A 23,086-nucleotide genomic window follows, 5' to 3' on the forward strand; every position below is an offset into this window, starting at 1 on the left:
CCCAGGCGCCCCAAAGACACAATGTTATGCATCCTTAACTTATCTTTAAGAATCATATTTAGAAGAAGAAAAATGGGAAAATGGGAATGTATTATTAGATTATAAAGAGGAAAGAGGTATGAGTTTTATAATCCCACATTGGTGTAAAAGTAGGTAAATTTTAATAGTCTAGAATATAGGGACGCCTAGCTGGCTCATCAGTGGACTGTGTGACTCTTGATCTCAGAACTGTAAATTCAAGCCCCATGTTGGGTGAAAGATTACTTAAAAATACAATTTTAAAAAGTCTAGAAGATAAAAATATTTGAAGTTACTTCAGAGTTTTTCAGTGATAAGATTAGAGGTATTCTGTATTACTTTTTGTATCATTTTTTGTATTTTCAAGTGTATAAAAATACGGAGAAATTAATGACCATAAAAACATCAGTTAGCCTCTGAATTACAATAAAACAGCAGAACATATTAAAGAAAGAGTCAGCAAAAGCAGTTTTAACAGTATTTCCTTTCCTAGTATTTCTATAGATTTATTAACAGAAGTAGAAGTATTGATACATTTTCTAATTACTGTGCTTATATAAAGGTATTGTTTAATTTTTTTTTACAACACAGAACATTTCGTAATATTTTTTTCCTGTTCCTTGCATACATAAAGTTTTGGCCCCAGAGAATTGTTGCATACAAGTCACTATACTTTACTATTTGTACCTTTCCTTATGAATAAATGGTATAGAGTTAGTCTATGCATCACTGTTAAATTTACTTGGAAAAATGCAATGTGACATCCACTGCTGTTTATTCCAAAACAAAAGGGCCACGAAATGTTTTGTTTCTCCTTAATGGTCAATTTGGATGACACATTGGAAATGATCAATTGTTTAAGAACTGAGCTCTGCAATGACAAGAAGAGGAAAAATGTGAGTAAGGCACATCACAGTCACTGGAACAGTATATATATATATACACACACACACACACACACACACACACAAACACTCACAATTATAAAACCAATGCAATATTTTCCCTTATTAAACTAACACTATCATGGCCATCTAGTGAAATGTATCAATGTCATCAACTCAGGCACAAGAAGTGCTGATTAGCTTCCTGCAACAGAAATGTCTTCTTTACCGAATTAAATCAGGCACTACTCTTGAAATTCTTCCTAACTTTCCCTGAATCTTAAGGAGAAAATCTTATATTTAAAAAACTCAACCCCTCAAAATTTGATGTTAAAAAATTTGATGCTGTGATCAAACTGTCAGTTGTTGGCATTCAACTAAAAACTTTTCCTTATCACAAAGCAATTGGGGAAAGTGTGTTGTATAACAGTGTTCTAGGTCAAAGTTACGGTCAAGGTTAAGCTGAACCCCAAGATCTGATTTTATTTATATAAAAAATTTTTTAAAGTTTTTATTTATTTATTTGTGAGAAAGAGCATCTGCAAGAGAGGGGACAGAAGCAGGGGGACTGGGGAGGGGCAAAGGGAGAGGGAGAAACAGGCTCCCTGCTGAGGAGGGAGCTAGATATGGGGCTTGATCTCAGGACCCTGAGATCATGACCTGAGCTGAAGGCAGACACTTAACCTACTGAGCCACCCAAGGCACCCCCTACCAAGATCTGATTTTAAACGCAAGTATTTAAATAAATGTTTGTACCATACTGGAACATATTTTTAGGAAATATACTGTAAGAACATAAACTGGTGAATCCACATAAAATGATCTCAACCCAGGTCCAGAATATCAAGGTGTTTCCACGGACTGTGAATAATGGAGACATACCTCTTTCCTTATACAACCTTTTCACAGATTATAAAACTCACAGACTTAGGGAAAGTGATGGAGAAGGGTTATTGTGAATATCATTTGGTGTCATACTTATGAGTCTAGCAAGAATGATCCCGGTGTACAGTGGGGACAAGAGGGTAAGGAAGACCATATCAGCGGAAGAGTTCTGGTGATGTTTCTGGCACAAGAATTCACTCAGTCTATATGGACTGAGCATCCCCTCAGTGCTCAGCACTCTGACAGGTTCTGTCTTGGATTACAAAGGGGAATTGGCAATACAGATGTAAGAGGAGCTCAGAGCCCAATTAGGGACAGGAAGATGAATATAGAGGCAATGAAAGATTTTGGTTCCATAAATACTTAATAATTAATGGCAGAGAAGCTGACTCAGGGGACTCAGAATTCTTTTTTTTTTTTTTAAAGATTTTATTTATTTATTTGGCAGAGAGGGAGAGATCACAAGTATGCAGAGCAGCAAGCAGAGAGAGAAGGGAAAGCAGGCTCCCTGCCAAGCAGAAAGCCTGATGCGGGGCTTGATCCCAGGACCCTGAGGTCATGACCCGAGCCGAAGGCAGAAGTTTAACCCACTGAGCCACCCAGGCACCCGGGACTCAGAATTCTTACATGAGGTAAAAAACTCGGACCAATACGTTAATGGTTGTGTAGACATTTTCCAGACATAACAGAAGGTGACGACATTCTAGGCGAAGAGAACATAGGTTAGTTTGATGGTCCAGTAAGAAGATTGTAACATGGGCAATAGCTCAGAATACAGACTCACGTTCAAATGTTAGCTGTATGAATGGGTAGGGCTGTACATTTTTGGAGAATTTCCTGCAGTCAGATACACTAGAGGGCCTCTTCTTCTCACTGAAATGTGTCTGGATTTTAATCTCAAAACAAATGGAGTGTGGCTAAGGGAAATGTTTACCCAAAGAGTAAAATATTCATATTTGTGTGTTAGAAAGGATTCCAACAGCAAGAGAAATGACCCTCCAGAAGGCAGTAATGCTGGAGTGAAGAGTTTATTACAACGTTAATTATAATAGTTTGGGTATAAAATCATAGGACCAAATAGTTGTCACGGCAAGGTGAAGAATAGGGTTGGTTGTGTTTGGTTCTAAAAGAAAGAGAGAGGGAGGGTGCGTGTGCACAGGGGTTTGGGAGGCACAGGAAAAGGGAGAGAGAGAATCCTAAGCAGGCTCCTCTCGCAACGTGGAGACTGACACTGCGTTCCACCTCAGGAACCTGAGATCATGACCTGAGCCGAACGCTTGCCTGACTGAGCTATCCAGGTGCCCCAAGAACAGGATTGTTTTAAAGGTCATTAGGTGATAGAATTGTCTGGATTGATCAGTCACTTTGGTTAATGAGGCCAGGAAACTGGGAAAACGACTCAGAAATTCCAATGGGCAGTGATGATTACCAGGAGTCATAACAGGGATTAAGGGAAGAGAAAGAGTCGAAATAAAAACTAAGTTCAAATTCAGACGTACAAAATTGTAACTGCTGTTAGAATGCCATTAACTCATTACTTCAGACGACATTTAGAGAGCAGTCTGGGGGCTCTCTATACGATGGGTCTGCTGTGATGAGGGAGATACTGAGGAACCAAGGAGCTGTCTACAGGGACATAAAGGAGGTACTGAAATGAAGATTTTGAAAATGGATGAACTATAAGGGACAAATTAAGAAGATAGAATTTAGAAAAGTAACAGTGGTTTTCTTTTTTTGACCGTGGCACCTAATCATAAACACACTTTATCTCTGACCTGACACCACTATATACAAATACACATGAAACAAAGGCTTTATAAAAAGTGAGGATGGGAGATACTCTTTCTTTTCTTTTCTTTTCTTTTTAATTTTCTCGTGTTTCATTTAAAAATGCTGTTGGCACTCTACTAAGCTGATTTTATGATTGATTCAGAGGTCACCCTTGAAGTTTGAGCAACGCTGACAGGGAACTCCGATGGAAAGACTGGCTTTGTTCAGTGTCAGCTGAACGCAGAAGTCTGAGTGTCAGAAGCGATGTGATTGAGTTGCCCTTCTCATTAGCAGGCTAAAGAGTATCTGAACAAAGCGGAGGCTCTCTACTAAATGGCTTTTCCTTACTCTACGGCAGCCCCCAAGGCTCTCCAAGCCCACAGCATCAAGGAAAGAATGAGATTAAAGTCCATGAGTCAGTTACTTTTCAAAGTTTAAAAAAAATAAACACCTTTGGTAATACGGTCTAAGGGTGTAGTTGATCTCTCAAAAAAACTGGTAAGCAGGGGGATCATTCAAGTCAACTAACATTTATTTGTTTCCTCCTCTGTGCCCTCCTTTGTGTTAATTTCCCACTGAGAGTTCTAACAAAACTGAAACAAACAACTTGTAATTTCTATACAATGAGTTCTTTCTTGCCTGAGACTTACTGTGTTGCAAACTAATCTTATGTGCTTTTTCCTTGAGAAAGCTAGATATCCAGCTTAATTTTAAAAAGCTCTAATATATCTTTTTTTTAAATTTTTTAAGATTTTATTTCTTCGAGAGAGAGAGAAAGAGAGCACGCACACACATGAGCAGAGGGAGGGGCAGAGGGAGACGTAGAGAGAATTAAGCGGACTGGTCTGAACGTAGAGCCTGAATCAGGGCTCCATCTCATGACCTAAAATCATGACCTGAGCTGAAACCAAGAGTGGGACACTTAACCGACTGAGCCACCCAGAAGCCCCAAGACTCTGATATTTCTACAACTTGTTTAGTGCATTTTAGTAGACGAACACTAGGAGTATTAGATACGGAAATGCAGCTGTAATTTCTCTACTATTAGCATGCTATACCTGGAAGGTTGTTAGTACATAGGATGGGGACTTAATAATAAGTACTTTGTCAACAATTTTTACTTTGGCAGAAATCCTTTGCTGTTGTGCTCTCTATGGAGTAGTGGAAAAAAGCAAACTAGCCCTGATTCCTGTTCCTCCACCTCAGCCCTGTTTTACTCCATTGTCCAAAAAGCCATTAGATATTATCTTTTGACTACATTATTTTTGGACCTAGGTTATGTTAAAAAGATACATTTAAAAATCCACTCTCAAGAAAGGCTGCAAAATCTTTTCTGCCCATTTTGTATCAAGCACGGACTTTTACCTCAGTGGCAGGAAAGATAAATGATCTTGGTTTGGGAACACCACCAAAATCATGTAGTCAGAAAACCTAGAAAGTATGTAAGTTTTCAAACATGAAGCTGTGCTTCAAGAAAAGAAAAGAAATATATTTTTAAAGGAATGCAGAGCTAGGATGTTTCGCATCTCCCCCAAGAGGAATGGGTGGGTTAACTTTCAGCGAACGCTTCAGTCCAAGTAATTGGAATTTAATATCCATTTATTTGTTCAGCTTAAGAGGTCATTATATGGCATCCAAAAATCACCAAAAATGATTGACTCACTTTCCACTTGCAAAACTGACTCAACACAGTGTATGGATGACATTCTTTTTTAAAAAAAGATTTTATTTATTTGACAGCCAGAGAGAGACAGCCAGAGAGCGAAAACAAGCAGGGAGAGTACAGAGGGGCAAACAGGCTTCCTGCCGAGCAGGGCGCCTGATGCGGGGCTTGATCCTAGGACGCTGGGATCATGACCTGAGCTGAAGGCAGAGGCTTTAACCCACTGAGCCACCCAGGCGCCCCGATGACACTTTGTTTATCTAATTTTTCGCTTGCTCCTTTCCTCACAAGCTCTAAGTACACACTCAGTGCTACATTTCTAATTAAGTAATGTCTATGGATCAATGACTCTGGTTCTACAACCAACGCTCACAAGCTTAACCCGCCCATGTTACTCCATGCTTCAGCAGAGAGAACTTCAGCTTCAATTGAAGAATAAAAAATTGGAATTCCTTCTCTCTTCTCTGTTATTTTTTCGCCCCTTGGGTCTCACGGTGTGTGAGTTTTCTGTCCCCATTAGCCCCTATAATTCCCCTTGGTACTATCCGATGTTGCACAGAATAGCCTTGAGGACTTCGCCTTTAGATTCTGGAGCACCTACAAATCATCTTACAATGAATAAAGAAAACAAGAGTGGAAACACATGAATGATGTTCAAACAAAGACTGATTGTTTATCAAAAATTTCATTTCTGGAAATGATCAAAGTAGGGAGTTTTGATGAGTAAGAATGTCCAACTTTATAATTTAAAACTATACTTTCTAGAAAGTTCAAAGAAAGTTTTGTTTTGTTTTTTTTTTCCTGATATAAAAAGCACCTGCTTGGCGTGCCTGGGTGGCTCAGTCATTAAGCGTCTGCCTTTGGTTCAGGTCATGATTCCAGGGTCCTGGGATCGAGCCCGGCATTGGGCTCCCTGCTTGGCCGGAAGCCTGCTTCTCCCCCTCCCACTCCCTCTGCTTGTGTTCCCTCTCCCGCTGTGTCTCTCTCTGTCAAATCAATAAATAAACCTTTAAAAAAAAAAACACCTGCTTTTATGTAAAGTTAAATTTATTGCTATTTGTATATACATATATTTAATGATATATATCACTATAAATAAGTTATATATAAATAAGTTATACACACACACACACACACACATTCAACTCCCTCCTCCATACCTCCTGCTCCCCACTCCCCACTGGCTACCTAGAAAACTCAACGAGGACAATAATTTGTTTCTTCTTATCAGGGCCTACTGCATAGAGGTAGGTCCAGAAATATTTGTTGAATGCATAAAGAGAATACTTGAGTTCTCCAGCCTCAAATATTTAACTAATGCAATTTAAGTCATGATTTTTCTTTCAGATTATTTAGTCCCCTTAGGTTTTAAATGACTCCAACATATTATAAATATCCTCTCTATATAAAAGCAAGTGTTAAAACCACTGCTTCTTCAAAACTATCTCTGCTTCCCAGGCTTTTTTTTTTTTTTTTTTAAATTACATTTATGTATTCCTTGTTGGGGGAAATAGATCCATTGAGTGCACATCTAAGGGAGAGTGAAACAGTGTTAATATCTGTCCATCGGAGCGAGAGGCAAAGCATAGACAAATCAACAAAATTCCTTTCAACTGACTGAATTGAAAAGAGAGAATTAATGTGAGAGCCTTTCATGAGGTGTACAGAAGATATTAGTTGAGACCAAGAATTTTAGGCTCAATTTTGTGGAAGCAATCCATTTCTCTATGAAACACATGCTGCTTTCATGGCATTTATACTGACCATTCTTATGGGAAAAAAAAAGACCTAAGAAAATAGGTCAAGTAAGATTTATTTAATTTTAAGGATAAACTGTCCAGTCGTAAAGATGCATTTTTCATGCATTTTCTGAAAAACACCTGCTTGTATCTGTCACTGAAAACACATCTCAAATAAGTGCAGATTCTCATTTTTATTCATATCAGTTGTTGCAGAAGGATAAAAGGGGAAAGCTTTTATAATTATAAAATTATAATTTTATAAGCTATTTATTCTCGAGAATGTGAAATAGACATGGCCGAAAACCTGAAGTGCATTCTACTTTCAAAATTAATTTTATTTCAAAAATTATATTAGTTTTCTATATTCATAAAATATGATATTCCTCCATAGGTATGTGGCCATCTTGTATCAAAGAGGCCGTTACAAAGTTTAGATTATGTAAGTTCGCATGTGAATCAGTAATGTACAATGTGTATTATACATTTCCTTTGTAAAAAGAAGGTGATAAGGCTGTCCCTGCATAGCTTTTGTGAAGATGGCCTGATGATGTGGCACAATTTGAGATGAAACCCAATTGCGTACTCACTGGCTCGGTAGATGGTCATCACCATTATTATTACTCTATTTCAACATACAACTGTAAGTTCTTTAGCTAAAAAGAAAATAGTCACTGAGATATTCTAATCTTCAAATACATAAAATAAAGACTTAAAAAGTTATCTGGAAACAATCTGGAAATCTTCCAAGTGTTACCTTTGAGAATTACAAAAACCCACTTCTTTCAATAATGTATTATTCTTGCTGTATTGTGCTCTGCTTACTGGAGCCTATCAAAGCTTTAATATTGTGATTACATTAGTCTTATACTTCTACATTAGTCCTGTGTTTCTGCTTACACAACTAGATAAATATTCATCAGTCCTACATTAGTCCTATACTTCTGCTTACACAACTGGATGAGTATTCTTGATACATGATTCATTCAAACATTATCACTTTTTGCTGGAAGCACGTCAATCTAAAATAGCTCATGCATTTTTCTCTCTTAAATACATCTTGACTGGCTTAATGTTTTCCACTTGCCTACCTACAGTCATCTATGAATGCTGAATGGCTTGAGATACCCTGTGTCACTGAGATCAAGTTTGCCATAGTTAACCTGCACTGACTCCTCTTTATATAACTGATGTACATTAGGGAACAAAGATGAATGTTGAGTGTTAAAATACTGGTTTAGAGTAACCAATGGTCTTTCCTGTAAAATGGTACTATTCAAGAATCAACATTAAACTAAATTATTTGAAGTCTGCTTCTAAAATAAGTTTTCAGATAAAATTTCTTGTGGCTACATCATGAGGGTTTTGTTTACTGACTTACAGATTATTTTTGTTTGTTTGCTTCCCCTTGTATTTCTTTTCCTATTCTCTCTCTTTTTTTAAAGATTTATTTATTTATTTTAGAAAGATAGAGCATACATGTGCGTAGGTAGAAGCAGACGGAAGGTGAGAAAATCTTCAGGGGACCCCGAGCTGAGTGCAGAGCCTGATGCAAGACTTGATCTCAAGACCCAATATCATGACCTGGGCTTAAACCAAGAGTTAGATGCTTAACCAACTGAGCCATCCAGACACTCCCATCTCTGTATTTCTTTAAAAAAAAAAAAAAAGCTGAAACCTACAGGAATGTTGAATTACTCAATATACAATTCCACCTTCCCCTGTTCTGATTAATAGTACTTATCTTCCACGGATGTGTATAAAAGGACACTCCTAAAGCCACCAAAAAGTTTTGAGATAGACATCACAAATATATTATGGCTGGGGAAATAAGCAGGACAACATGAGAACCCATTTGTTTAGATGAGCACCTTGACTCTGGTTTTTCTTTTTATTACACCCTAAATCCTAATACAAGACTTCAAGATGTGAATGTTGACCATGATGAAAGATTCAAAGTATGGAGAGATGCAGAGCCCTGTGGAAAGAGGTCAGAAGAAGCACCAAGGTCATCTGTCACCCAGGTCCCCAAGCACACATACATGGAATGTGGGCTGTTAGCTAGGAATTCCCCTCCAAAACTTTACACTCAAAAGCCTCCTCCACCCCCAAGACTGTCCTTATCCTGGGCAAACTCTTAAAAGCTAACCCTACTGCAACAACAAATAGGAAGGAGAACAGAAGGGTACAAAGCAAATACTGAGAATATTACAATCTGACTTATAAATAAGTCAGGTTAAATTTATGTATGAAAGACTCTCTGGGTGCTGGGATGGACACAGACCTGGACTGACCAAGCACCATCACTGCTCCAGATGGTTTATAATTAACATGTGAGGCAAGGAGACTTGGCTTTCCATTCTGAGTGCTATACGGCAGTCAGGCAATTAGCTCTTGGCTCAGATCACTGTCCCAAATTATCAGTATTTCTCACCTTGGGGGAAAAAATGATGATTCATTTGAAATATGCCACCCAGTACAACCACTGAATTTTGTCCAATATGAGCCCAATGGACAATACCTTAAGTTTATTCATAACAAGAATAAGCATAAAATATGGATTAGACACCATGATCATGGAACTGAAAAAGCAAGCCCTTCCTCCCCATCGTTTTGTGACACATGTTCTGCATTTCCACCTCTTTTCTTCTTTTTCCCCTATTTTTCTAGAAAAGAGAATCATTTTAAATACAGCAACAGCCCAATCTTTTAACAAATTAAACATTGGTTTGATATGCCTGATAGGCCTAAAAAGGCTAATGAGTTTTGTTTATTTCTTAAGTCAGGATGCCATGTATAAGTTCTGTTTGCATTGTATGCTTCGATTTCAATTATTCGGTTGTCTTTTTTGAAATTCTGGATTTAACAAAGTAAGTCTTATAATTGGGCACATTTCTAAAAGTCCCCTAAATATAACATATGGCAAGAAGGACATTTTCAGAATCAGATAATCTCTGATTTGAATTACTTCAAAACATTACATAATAATTTGTGATTCTATCTTCACAGGTATTGGCTAACATTCCTTGCCAGATGCCCTGGTAAACCATCCTAAGCAGTATGAAGTATATTTTAATTATTTCCTTTCTTCCCCCCAAAAAACTGAGACTTCAAAAGGTTCAGTGACTAGGTTCCACCATGAATTAATAGTTTTGAACCTAGGACTTTCTGATTCCAAAATCTGTGGTGGTCACCATAATCCCACACTTGTCCAGTGAATAATAACCATTAAGACTGATTAGTTACTAAGCATCACACAGCGCTCCTAAGCACCTGACTCTACTAACTCATGTAATCCACACAACAACCCTATGAGATACAAGTTCTTATTATTAGACCCATTCTACAGATGAGCAAACAAAGGCAGATAGAGGTTAAGTGACTTGTCCAATACTGCAAAGCTGAAAAAATTAAAGAATTGGGCCGCAACCCCAGGCTGACTTTAGACAGTCCCCCCCATACTTAAGGACTATGCTACAATACAACCAAATGATTATATGCTACCTGTTATTAAGGATTTTCTTTCACCTAAATGCAAACACTTTATTCATGTAATAAATCATTGCCCTTTCAATAATAATCATCTCCAATTTCTGGAGAATAGTTTGGAAACCACTCTCATTGCATTGGACTGGTTATATAACAACTCGTTTAATTTTAGTGAAAAAGTCTTTCTCAATCTTACTAAATATATTTGCTGAGATTCTTATTTTCAATCTTTTACTTAAACTGAGTGGCTGTGTTCTGTTAGCAAAAGAGAATAGGCAGATGAAGTAGTGACGAGATCGCAGCAAAAAGGAATTAAATGTAGTAAACCAAATGAATAATTCCTGATGGAATTTCTGTATCATTTCCTTAGTATCCTGAAATGAAACTATACATAAAAAGGATCTAACGTGTCTGTTCTCCTCAAAGTGTAAATACCCCAAATTAAGTCTAATAAGAAAGTATCCTGGAGATCAAGATCAGAAACACAATTCCTATGGCTGGTGGGGGCTGGCGTTTGCAGTGTGCCTGAGAAACACGTTTCTCAAAATTTAAACATCATTTTCTCAAATATAAGAAATTCATTTTAGTGATGAATTAAAATTAAGTATGAGCTTATCATTTATGATTTAGGGGAATAACACACAAAATATCAAACTGTATTAACCAACTTAAAAGCAGAGTATATGGGGATTAAGGAAGGCACTTCTCTTTTTAAAAAAGATCTTATTTGTTTATCTGACAGAGGGAGACATAGTGAGAGAGGGAACAGAAGCAGGGGGAGTGAGAGAGGGAGAAGCAGGCTTCCTGCAGGCAGGTTGACGTGGGGCTCGAACCCAGGACCCCAGGGGATCATGACCTGAGCCAAAGGCAGATGTTTAACTGACTGAGTCACCCAGGCACCCCAAGGAGTGCACTTCTTATGATGAGCAGAAGTTGATGTATGGAAGTGCCAAATCACTACATTGTACACGTGAAACTAATGTTACAATGTATGTTAACATGACTGGAATTTAAATTAAAAAAACTTAAAAAACAAAAAACAAAAACAAAATATGATCACAACTTTTATCCAGTTCCCTAGTTGAAATATGAGTCAACCACAACCATACCATTTTTATGGGGTTTGCAATTAACTAATAATTTTACAGTATTAGCTCACTGGACCTATAAAGTAATCTTATGAATTAGGTAAAGCAGAAATTCTCCCTCTCATTTTGCAGATGGAGAAAACTGAAGCCTGGACTATACATGGATATAGTATATCTTCATGTTATATGGAACTGGTCAAATGAGAAGATCAAGGTTTTCTAACATAGTATAATTCCATTTCCATGGCACCATAAACATCATGTGTCAATTACCATATGGCAGTTGGGTAAGCGAAAGCATTATCAGATGCGCTGTTGGTTAAAACTACAATAAAATCGAACCATTTCAAAACATTCTATTAGGTGAAATTTTTATACTGCCAGATTACATGACATTAAAGAGCCAAAAGACATTGCAACTTCCCAGTGACATTTTTCACTCAGTTAAAGGAGAGGTAAAGTTCTGTTCTTTTAAACTCTGCTACAGAGATGTATATGTACTATCTTACTAATAGACATACACACATGTAACAGATACATTTTAACGGGCTCTTTCATTTTGCAATAGGTTGGCACAAACCAGAATAAATCTAGCCATATTCACAACATCAACACGAACATATGTATCTTACACATTTTTCATTGTAAGTTTATACTCTATTGAAGATCTCAATGTAACCACATAAATGATACTGAATAGAAAATACTTACTAGTGAAGGGTCTTCCAGGTGTACATCACAAGGACCCTCATAGTTCCGTCAATCCACAGCTCACTGAGCAACTCGTAACTGAAATGTGTGCCATAACCGTTCAGATCTAAAAAGAAACACAAAGAGATAGCAAAGTTAATAAATGTTTTTCTATATAATTCATAGAAGAGTAGCTTTCCAACCTAGAGTATTAAAAAAAAAATGTTTGACAATCCAACAGAGGGGCCTTGATTCACCTGTCTCTGTTTTCCTCACAATGCACAGTATAGCTGTGGAAACACACTAGGCAGTCAATAAATAAGTCTGATTAGGAAGTAGTAAACTTAGTAGTAAATTGGTTTAACATTACTGGAGGGTTATACAATTATCAATAAAGAATAAAACAGGGGCGCCTGGGTGGCTCAGTCAGTTAAGCATCTGACTCTTGATTTTGGCTCAGGTCATGATCTCTGGTTGTGGGATCGAGCCCTGCATAGGGCTCTTTGCTAAAGGTGGAGCCTGCTTAAGATTCTCTATCTTATCTTATCTCTGTCCCCCACCCCCCCCACACACTTTCCCTCTTGGGGAAATAAAAAAAGGTACAAGTGGTGCCTGGGTGGCTCAGTGGTTGAACCTCTGCCTTCGGCTCAGGTCATGATCTCAGGGTCCTGGGATTGAGCCCCACAATTGGGCTCTCTGCCAGGGGGGAACCTGCTTCCTCCTCTCTCTTAGCCTGTCTCTCTGCCTATTTGTGATCTCTGCCTGTCAAATAAATAAATAAAATCTTTTGGAAAAAAAAAAAAAGAAAAGAACAAAACAAACAAAAGGTATATTTGACATCCTTGGATATAGAATTTTTTTAGGGTCTACATGCTGAACATTCTATCAGGCCTGTGTATGGCTTTTTTTCAGTCTTCACAACAAAGCTGCAACACAGTCTTTTCATTTACAACATTTAAGATCAGAAAGTAGAGCTACTGGCCCCAGATTCTGCCCTCCAGAGCCAGGCTCTTTCACCACAGCATGTGGAGTGTACAGGCACAGGCATGGTCCCATGCCTACTTGGATCTTTGGACCCTATCTATCCTCCAATATGAGTAACAGATACAAAGAGGACCAAAGGAAGCTGAATCTCCTTGACCTCTGCACTCCTCACGCCCACGGTCCCTGGACAACAAGCATAATACTCTGCTCTTCACTGTGGGAGAGCTATAAAGTGAGCTTTCATTTTAGGATTCAGGGTTGGCCACATGTAAATACTTGCTGAGTAAGTGAACGAATAAATGGCAAAAACCAGGAACTGGTGTATCTTTTTTGTCTAAACTCATACTCTGTTTGATCAATGCTTTCATTTACTTGCCAACGTTATCGTCCCATTTGCAATACAAACTCAAGAGAAGAAAGGTTAGGATCAATGATCTGAAAAATCATGGGAATTAAGGTCAAATACATATACTCAAAGAATTACAAAGTGATCAGTAATCAGTTTAATATACTTCATTGCAGAGGTTCCTGAAAACAGCAAAAGGTTAACAAACAAATAAATTTTCCAGAGAAAAAGAATTCGCCTTTTACTCCCAGATCAGATATCAGCTAGTGAACAGAACCTCGCCACCTTCCCTTATGACCAGATCCTATCGTGGGTCTTCTCCCGCACAAAGACAGGAGCAAACAAAAATGACTAAAGGCTCCAGGAAGGAACTGGCAAAGCAGCTCTGGTTTGGAGACTCTCATGAGAGAGCTACATCAGACACTCCAATGGTCAGACCCCAGCTGACCCCACGGAAGAGGGAGGGAGTGCTGTTGGTGCACTGTCTGTCTAGAGCAGAGACTGACGGACTGCAGCCTGCCGCATGTTTGTGAGCTAAGAATGGGTCCTACATTTTTAAATCGTTGAAAGGAATCAAAAGAAGCCTGCAAATTATTTGAAATTCAAATTTCGGAGTCTATAAATAAAGTTTTATTGGAACACAGCCACAGGCATTCATTTCCATCTTGTCTCTGGCTGCTTTCATGCTACCATGGCAGAGTTGAGGGGTGGTGACAACTAGCATGACTCGCAAAGTCTAAAATATGGACTATCTGACCTTTTATTGAAATGGCTGGTTGGAAGGATCATCGCCTTTTTGGAGGGGAAGCTATTAGGGATACAGGGTGCTTTCGAGCAGACTGGAAGCGGGGGTTGGGAATCTGATCCTCCCAGAAGATGAAGAGTCCCAGAGGCAATGCAACAGCTGCAGGGAGTATGGTCAGGCTTGCTGGGGGACAGCGGGGCTTTTCCCTGGGGGAGGCGCCAGAAAGGTGAGACTCAGCCACACTCAGTGTGGCACACAGGCTGGGCAGTTGAGGATGGATGGAGTGTCGTCCTCCAACAAGCTGAGATGTTCTCACTGGCCATATCTATAGATGGATAAAGGGATGATAGAGCGTAACACCTATAAAAAAGAACCTGTTGTGATGGGCACTGGGTAGTGTATGTACGTGCTGAATCACTAAACTCTACACCAGAAACCGGGATTACGCTGTATTGTTAACTAGGTGGCATTTAAATAAAAACAAAAAATAACAAATAATTTAAGGATCTTATTAAAAAAAAATCTGTTACATAGCACAAGGAAAACCATGCTGTCTTTATGAAGAGGAAACATTTATGTTTGAAAGACACCAAAGAAAGTGAAAATAAGTTTTGTAGAACATCTATTTTGTACTCTCAGTGAACTCTGAGACAACACAAAACACAATCCCAAAGATTTCTCTTCACAGAATTAAACCCAAATAAATGCAAAGCCATTTAAGTGGTTTCCCATTTAACTATTAACTGCATCGTGGTGAAGAGAAGAGGGGTTCTGATTTCAAAGTCTTGGCCCTGAACACCAAATCGACCATGCGCTTGCTGTACGACCTTGAACAACTTTGTATTCAAAGTCTCATTTACATCATCTCTAAAACAGGGTCATTCTAACGATTCTAAGAAAAATACACACAAAATGTCCATACTGCTTGTCACATGGGAAGTATGTGATATTTTCACCAGCTTCCTATCTTCTTTCAGGGCTCGCCCTGTTCACCGGCCCACTCTCCTGTACTAATACTCAGCCACCCACCATGCCAATTATAGTTATAGGAGAATGGCTGTTGCATAGGTAGGTCTCTCCTGACTTTGCATTTTCTGCTTTCTTTGGGTAGATTGCAATTTTTAACACCGAGCCCTTTTCTGATCATACTGATAAATTGGTATTCACTTGGAAAAATGTTTAATTCAGTAGTGAATTTTGTAGCCCTCCTTAATCACCTGGGCAGAATTATACAAGCCCAAATTTTTGTGCATAAATCTATTATTATAAGTCATAGTGTATTCTTTTTTTTTTAAAGATTTTTATTTATTTATTTGACAGAGAGAGATCACAAGTAGGCAGAGAGGCAGGCAGAGAGAGGAAGGGAAGCAGGCTCTCTGCTGAGCAGAGAGTCCGATGCGGGACTCGATCCCAGGACCCTGAGATCATGACCTGAGCCGAAGGCAGTGGCTTAACCCACTGAGCCACCCAGACGCCCAAGTCATAGTGTATTCTCTATTAACATGTGTCTTTCCCAGAAGGCTGTATCTGCAGCATCTTCATTGATAAGGTATGCTGTAATATCAAAAGGACCAACTATAGCCTCATGGAGAAGACAAACAACACACACTCAGATGACTGTGTGTGCGCATGTGTACACACATGTACACACACACACACACACACACACACACACACCCCACATTCACTTCTGCCTATTACTGGCCTAGCAGTGTAGACCACACCCAAGTCTTTTGACTCTTGCTGACAGACAACATCTCCTTCATGCCAGCTGAAACCTGAGTGTAACGGTGACTTCAGAAATGCTTGGTGCAGAGGGCATCTGTTATTTGTTGAAAGAATAAAGAAGAATGAACACAAGAAGAATGCAAAAGCAAACCCAGTAAGGATCTGGTGTATAAGAAATGAATACTTAGCCTATTCTTGAGGACACCGACTGTTTAATTGGAAATCCATCTGGAAATACACACAAAATTGTATACATCTCTTCAGTTTATCAAGTTGGGCAAATCAACTTCAGGAGTACTTCTCAATGATGATCTTCCCCACTTTTTGAACATCTGCTATGTGCCCAACTCTAGTGGGTACATCCTCAAGGTCAGCTATTTCCAGGCATTTTTTTTTTTTTTTTTTTTTTTTTTTTTGAAGAGGAGGAACTTAAAGGTGAGCAGTGTAGGAAGTATTTCTTGATTAATGTCACACAAAGAGTAGAAACTTAAGTATATCAAATTCTAGGCATTTCCATATAACAAACTAAGCTCAGTGTCTACTTCGTTGAAAGATCCTTTTAACAGAATACTCACTGTATAAACAGTCAATAAGTGGTGGTTATTGTTACTACTGTTATTATAACCCAACAAAAGGGAAACAGTTTATCACTATGGAATGGTATACTGTAAAACTTATATTATGCTTTGTTTGCTATAAGAAGTATGGAAGTTATGCTACCATAAGGATATGTGTCTATAATACAGAATATAAGAAGCTATGGTAGACTCATTAAAATCATAGGCAATTTCATGTAAAGGAAATAATAAATATTGGAAGACACTATGGCAAAAATAAGACGGAATTGTAGCTAATTTATTTGAAGTTCATCAATTTATTTGAGAAAAGTGCGAACTTACTTGAGTTCAAATTTATGTTTTAAAAAAAGCAGACATGACTACATTTTTATGAGTGGTGGTAACATCTCAGACTTCTCCACATTTGAAATCTCACTTTTTCTGTCAGCAAAGGAAATGCTTACTGTAGTTTTACAAAGAGCTATTTGTTTGTCTATTTATTTTGCTGTTGGAGATGGAATCATTTAGAAGCAGATTTAAAACACACACACACACACACACACACATTACTGAAGCTAAGTTCTCTCTGGAATGGATTCATTTAAACCACCTACTCTACTTAAAATAGACAAGTTTACCTTGATATTTGCCAATTAGCATAAGCAATCAACACACTGATGCTGACTCCTGCCCTTGGAGGATGGATGGATGGAAATTATATATATATATATATATATATATATATATATATAATCACATAGAAAGCATGCTGTTTTAGTAGAACCACATCAAACATAATGACAAAAGTCATTGCCCACAAAGGGAGACAATATTTGACAAGAGCAACAGCTGAGACTCAAAACATGTTGATTTGTGCTCAGACAGGACGGGGAAGCTAACTGCTACAGGACACCCCACTCACAGTTCATCTGTGTCTCAGACTTTGATCTGCAGGCAGTTCTCACCTCTGCCCCTCACTCATGAGGCCACTAATATTATCTTATTCTCATTGCATTCTAACAGAACAAAGCCAAAATAATGTAAAGAAAATTTGTTTAATCAAAAGCATCTTCTATGAAAGAAAGTACCAAAAAGTGACCTTGATTGTATAACAATGAAATTGTGTAACAATGAAATCTGATCATCTGAGAATCAGAAGCAGGTCCTTCTGTGTGAGTGGGTGGCTTTTCTCCCATACAATGATTAGGACCAGAGAGCCAAAGCTGATATATACATGGTTTGAGCACAGTAATGGTTATGCCCAGGGCACACAGTGACCTTCTACATGAAAATATACATTCTAGCTAGGTTTCCCACTATCTAAAGGATAACCTGATGGTTATTTCTCTTTCTCTGTTAAGACTCTAAAGTTAATTTTTGTAAGAATTAACTATTTTAGTAACTGCATTAGACAGCTACAGTGTTAAGGTAGGAAATAATAAATAAAAAAGAATGACAGCCTTGGTGGAAAAGTCTCAGGCATAACCAAAGGAGGAGGTGTATTTCTAAGTTTATTTTAAATTGCTAGTGGGTAGGTTGATACGTGTTTACATCTGTAATGAGACAATTGCCAATCCATCTTTACATTTATTGGCTATTAAACTTTAAAGACAAGTGGTATCCAAAATTAACTTCTATGTTTATGCCACATTTGCTTTCCTGATGTTCCAAGTAGTCTTCTGTATTAATTTTAAGTAAGGACTGTTAAATTGACTAGAAAAAAATCAGGAGAATTTTTTTCATATGTAATTTACAAAGCAGAGACAGCAGCTTCTAACTCTTCAATTATAAATCTAACCCCCATATTATCTGATTGGGCTGAGATATCCATTTAGCAGGCTGTGGAGAAAGAGCTCCCTTATGAATCAAGAATGTCATGATGGTAGGCAAGTGGCCGAGCCTTTGGATGGAGGGGCACTGCGGAGGTTAGCTAATGCAGAGAGGCGGTCGAAAGTTAGGGCAAAGGGCCAGCAGAGAGAAGGTGAGAAGCACTTTCTACTGGCATCTTCTTGAAAAGAGAGAGAAGGGAAAAATAAAAAAAGGCTTTTAGAGACTCGCATCACCTTATGTGATCACACTGAAGATGAGAGCTATTACATTCAATGAAGAGAGACTTGGAAAAACCCTCCCCCAAACTATGGTACATTCTAGAATCTCATTACTCTAACCATTCCATGGCCCTCCTCGTCTCTTTCTTCTTTTCCTCCTATGCTTCTCCTCCTCCTCTTCTCTCTCCCTGTCTTTTTTAGCAGAAGCATTATAACAGTTAGCATTACTCATGCATCTACTTTGTGCCAGGCTCTTTGATGGGTACTTTACATGTGGATTTGTTTTCTTTCCACAATCTTCCCAAACTGTTGCTACTGGTATTTCAAAGAAGCTGAGGTTCTCACAGACTGAATTTCACAGCCAAAGAGCCATGAATAGGCAGAGGCAGAAACCAAGCCCAATCTAACCAATTCTTTTACAAAGAAAAGTTAAGCTTCCTGGGAGTAGAGCTCTGCATAATGCAGAACTCACTGCAACATCACAGACCCTAAGCATATAAGGAATTACGATGTGGTTTGGGGTGGGGAAGGATACTGGGAGTTCAATTAAGTTACCCTTCAGAACCTAACTCTGTATCAGAGAGCTTCTCGATTAAACATTCTTAAATCACAACCATAGAGTAAGTCCTTAAGGAACAAATGGGATTAATGTTTGAATATTTATGTTAAAAGGGACCATGATCCATGCTAATGTACCAGGGAATTTATGGATGATAAAAGGGAAGAAAAATAATTGTTATTCGACCAAGAGATGTTTAGACTGGACGAGTGGTTAAAGGGTTATTCCTTTACTGATCTGCAACAAAATTAGCAATCTATGAAATCAGTCATTTGATTGATATCTGCTAGGGATTCCAGAGTGAAGCCCAAGGAAAGCAAACTTAAGAGTCATCTCTGAAGTCTAAGAAACAAAAGGAAAGGGAGGGGGAAAAAAAAAAAGCTCAGTTAGGCTCTTAAAACATAATGGAACCCACTACTGGAATGTGGAAGATTTCTACCAGAATAGATCCACAGAGGCAAGTGTGCATTTATCTCTAAATGGGAACAGCTTCCTTACAAATCTTACATCACTAGAGTTCAGGTTCACTTTCCAGTACTGAGAAGCCAGTGCCCCAGAGATTCTGACACCTGGAAAGGCCTTGGTTTCCTGGAAGCACAGTAAGAAGAAAGGCAGCCAAGAGAACACAGAAATTAATGTTGGGGTTTTCTCTTTTCATCTTACCAGCCTGGATATTTAGATGGTTATCGTCGCAAATGCCTTTGGACACTTTCCTAGTTTTGTCTTGAAAGGAAGTGATTTATGACTCAGAAATCGCACAGCTACCTCCCATGAATATTACAGTTTTCAAAAAAAGATGATGGTTTACTAGTATTTTGGGTAAAGAGATGTGTCAGGTATACTTTGGAGTCAGAATATTTACAAACCTAACAAATGCTCCTTAGTCTTTGGAAGTGATAATGCTTCTTAATGCCAGGGCCCAGGGCAAGACAAACGGGGAAGCATTCTTTAGTGCTGATACTCAGCATTCTCTGGACTAAGTAAGGAAGACTAGAACAAACATTTAGGGCAATAGGATACTGTGCTCTTGGGGCAGAAGGAGGGTGCACTTATGGCTTACGAGCAGCAGCAAGGTTTGCTTATGGCAAAATGCATTCAGGATCTCAGTGCACGGCTTCACCCAGCTGTCTCTTAGCACAAGGCAGCTCTCCATCCAACACATTTAAGCAAGGAAAGTAGCACTCTAAATGTGGATGAGAGGAAGGATTTCCACTACATTAGAGAAAGTAGGTTTCCAGGCCACGTACAAAGTGAGATCGAGGACAGGATTAAGATACAAAGGACAAGCAGCTGTCTTAGGGTATACAGGTATATGGCTCACATGATTAAGCTGCTCTAGGAGTGTGCATTTTATACAAAGAACACACCCATTCCGATTATTAACCTCTGGACAGGGCTCTCCTGGATTCCAAAAGCATACAGCTTCCTGCTGGACACAGGAACACGGTGGCGGGCAGCCTCTCCACTAACCACCGGGGCTGGTCGGTGGGATGCACCCTCTTCCCTCGGTCATAGCTCCTAGTATTAATCCTGAAACTGTGCTCTCCATCTCAGTAGAGATTGTTTGTCATAGGAGCACGGTGGCTTTGGCCAAAAGAAAACTAGTTGCCATGTCCTCCAGCTGGAACATCGAAATAAAGGGTTGAGATTGAACGGAGAGCACTCGAACCTCATGCTCCTCAAACACCCTGCACTGTGGGAACTGGAAAAACAGAGCCAAAGTGAAAATTTCAATACTTAAACTGAAAACCATGAGGATTAGCCATGTAAGTCCGGTGTTCGTCTCTCTGCCAGGACTCTGAGTGGAGAGTGGAATGGGGAGGAACAGATATAATAGGGCCACGCCAAGACTCGGTCCTAAGAGAGTAATGATGGAGTCTCAGCAGTCCTTCATGGGTGCAGCAGGCCTGCAGCTTGAACACCGTGCACACTGTCCGTTCAGCATGTTTCTAATAGTCAGTCTGCTGCATTAGCAATTCCGGGCTAGGTGGCACCTCTCTGGGTCAAGGTCAAACTGCAGCAGTCTGTACCCAAAAGCCCAGGGGACAGCCAGATTTACAGTCCTCATCTCACAGGAGCCTGAAGAACTGCCTGACAAGAACGTGAAAGTGTTTTCACAAGGCAGATCCCACACTCGGTGTGGCTCTGGGGTGCTAGAAACACAGGGCCCAAAGAGGGAAGGAGAGATGTAAAGGACTTAAAATATACACTAGATGGAAAATAAGGGTCTCTGAAGTAAGACCTAGTGATGGTCTGCACTCAGAGTTCTCAGCATGGTAACACAGAAACAACAGGATGAATTCTCCCTTTTGGAGAGAAGAGATAAGATGCATTAAGAGCTTTTTGCCTCAGGTGGGCTGAGAGCATAATGCCAATATTAACCATGACAAGATTGCTCTCAACTGAGTTTAAGTTCACAGCACGCAGACGCTAGGTCACTGGCATTGACGAACGGGCATCCTGGGCAATGCCATGTTGAACTCTGTCCATCCTCCTCACCTCAAAAATTCCTCGGTGCTGAATGAATTCCATCACTGAGGTTCTGATAACCTCATTTGGTGGAAGAAAGTTGCAGAAGCAGTCCAGCCTGAACATGCTAAGGGAAGCATGTACATGGTGAGCTGGATGAGAGCAGAGGCTCTTTCTCACCTCTGCATCTCCAGTGCCTAGCACAGTGCCTGATGCATACTGGAATAGTTTCCAATGGATGCACATCCTTACGGAAAGATAGGATCTTCCAAATAAGCCATTCCTGAAGCTCAGCAGCCACCAGCATACGAGATCCTTTGATTAACGAAGGCCTTACTACTACTACAGATTATTATTTTTATTATACATGGCTATTTTTTGGACTAGGGCAAATGCTAATTGTTCCCAATATGGACTGTGTCAGTTAATCCTTCTTACTACCTTGAAAAGGTACATTAGCCCCATTTTACAGATGAGGAAACTGGTGATTCATACTTAGGTTGGATTATGCCAAATTTCATTTGCCTTCCACCGTACGATAACTTAAACTTTTGTTTACTTTCTGTTTCAGGGACTGTCCCTGAAACTGGAAATGATAGGTAGATGTCTACAGTGAAAAGTCGTGCTAATTCTGGCATCAGCATGTAGTTAGGTGACAGTGAGCTAGTTTGGGATCCATTTCCCAATCTATTACATGGGATAAAATAGAGTAACATACACATGAAAATTATTTGGAAGTTAAAGACCTATCATTACAAATCAGAGTGAGCGCACATGTGTGTTGTGTGTGTGTGTGTGTGTGTGTGTGTGTGTGTGTGTATTTGCCTAAAATGAACACGACCATTCTGACACACATATAATGGTAAGGAAAGGAAGCAGGGGCCTCTGACTACATAGTGGGGACTGCTGAGTCAACTCACACTCAGTGGAGCAGCAGAGGAGGCGACCAGATTAACCTTATCATGGATGCGCCCATTTCCCATCATGGAAAGTTTGGCTTAGGTATGGGAGCCTTAGTATGTTTTATTACCATGTTCACACAAAAATGGAGGGAAAAAAGGATTACAATGCTTTCCTTCCCTAAAAACGTGGAAAAATTTGACCTTTTGTTTCCTCTCCTAACGAAGAATGAGAATAAGAATCGTTCAGAATATGTATTTCTATCAGAGTGCTCAGAATAGTTCAAGGATGCCCCAGAATTATTTAAAGGTTTTAATTAGGGGCAGTTTGCAAAAATAAAAAAAAAAAATTCAGGAAACTAATGAGTTAGAGTGAAAATCGACTTAAAAACGTAAATAACATTTTGGGGCACCTGGGTGGCTCAGTAAGTTAAGTGTCTGCCTTGGGCTCAGGCCACGATCCTGGGGGTCCTGCGACTGAACCGCATATCGGGCTCCTGCTCAGCTAGGAGCCTGCTTCTTCTC

At 39.2% G+C, this 23,086-nt stretch overlaps 1 protein-coding gene across 7 annotated transcripts in view; it reads right to left on the reverse strand.

The window, feature by feature from the left end:
• CHRM3 (cholinergic receptor muscarinic 3) overlaps nt 1-23,086 on the reverse strand; it is a 506,787-nt gene that overhangs the window by 349,359 nt on the left and 134,342 nt on the right. For 5 of the 7 annotated variants that reach the window (XM_032314027.1, XM_032314022.1, XM_032314023.1 and 2 more), the window contains one exon: nt 12,248-12,353. The exons of 1 other annotated variant lie outside the window; for it this stretch is intronic. The gene's annotated coding sequence lies outside the window, so the exon portion shown is untranslated. Of the gene's footprint in view, nt 1-12,243; nt 12,354-23,086 lie in introns of all 7 variants that reach the window. One more of the 7 variants, XM_032314026.1, reaches the window with a different exon arrangement.

Source organism: Mustela erminea, chromosome 14, assembly GCF_009829155.1.
Source record: "Mustela erminea isolate mMusErm1 chromosome 14, mMusErm1.Pri, whole genome shotgun sequence".
NCBI classification, from domain to species: domain Eukaryota; kingdom Metazoa; phylum Chordata; class Mammalia; order Carnivora; family Mustelidae; genus Mustela; species Mustela erminea.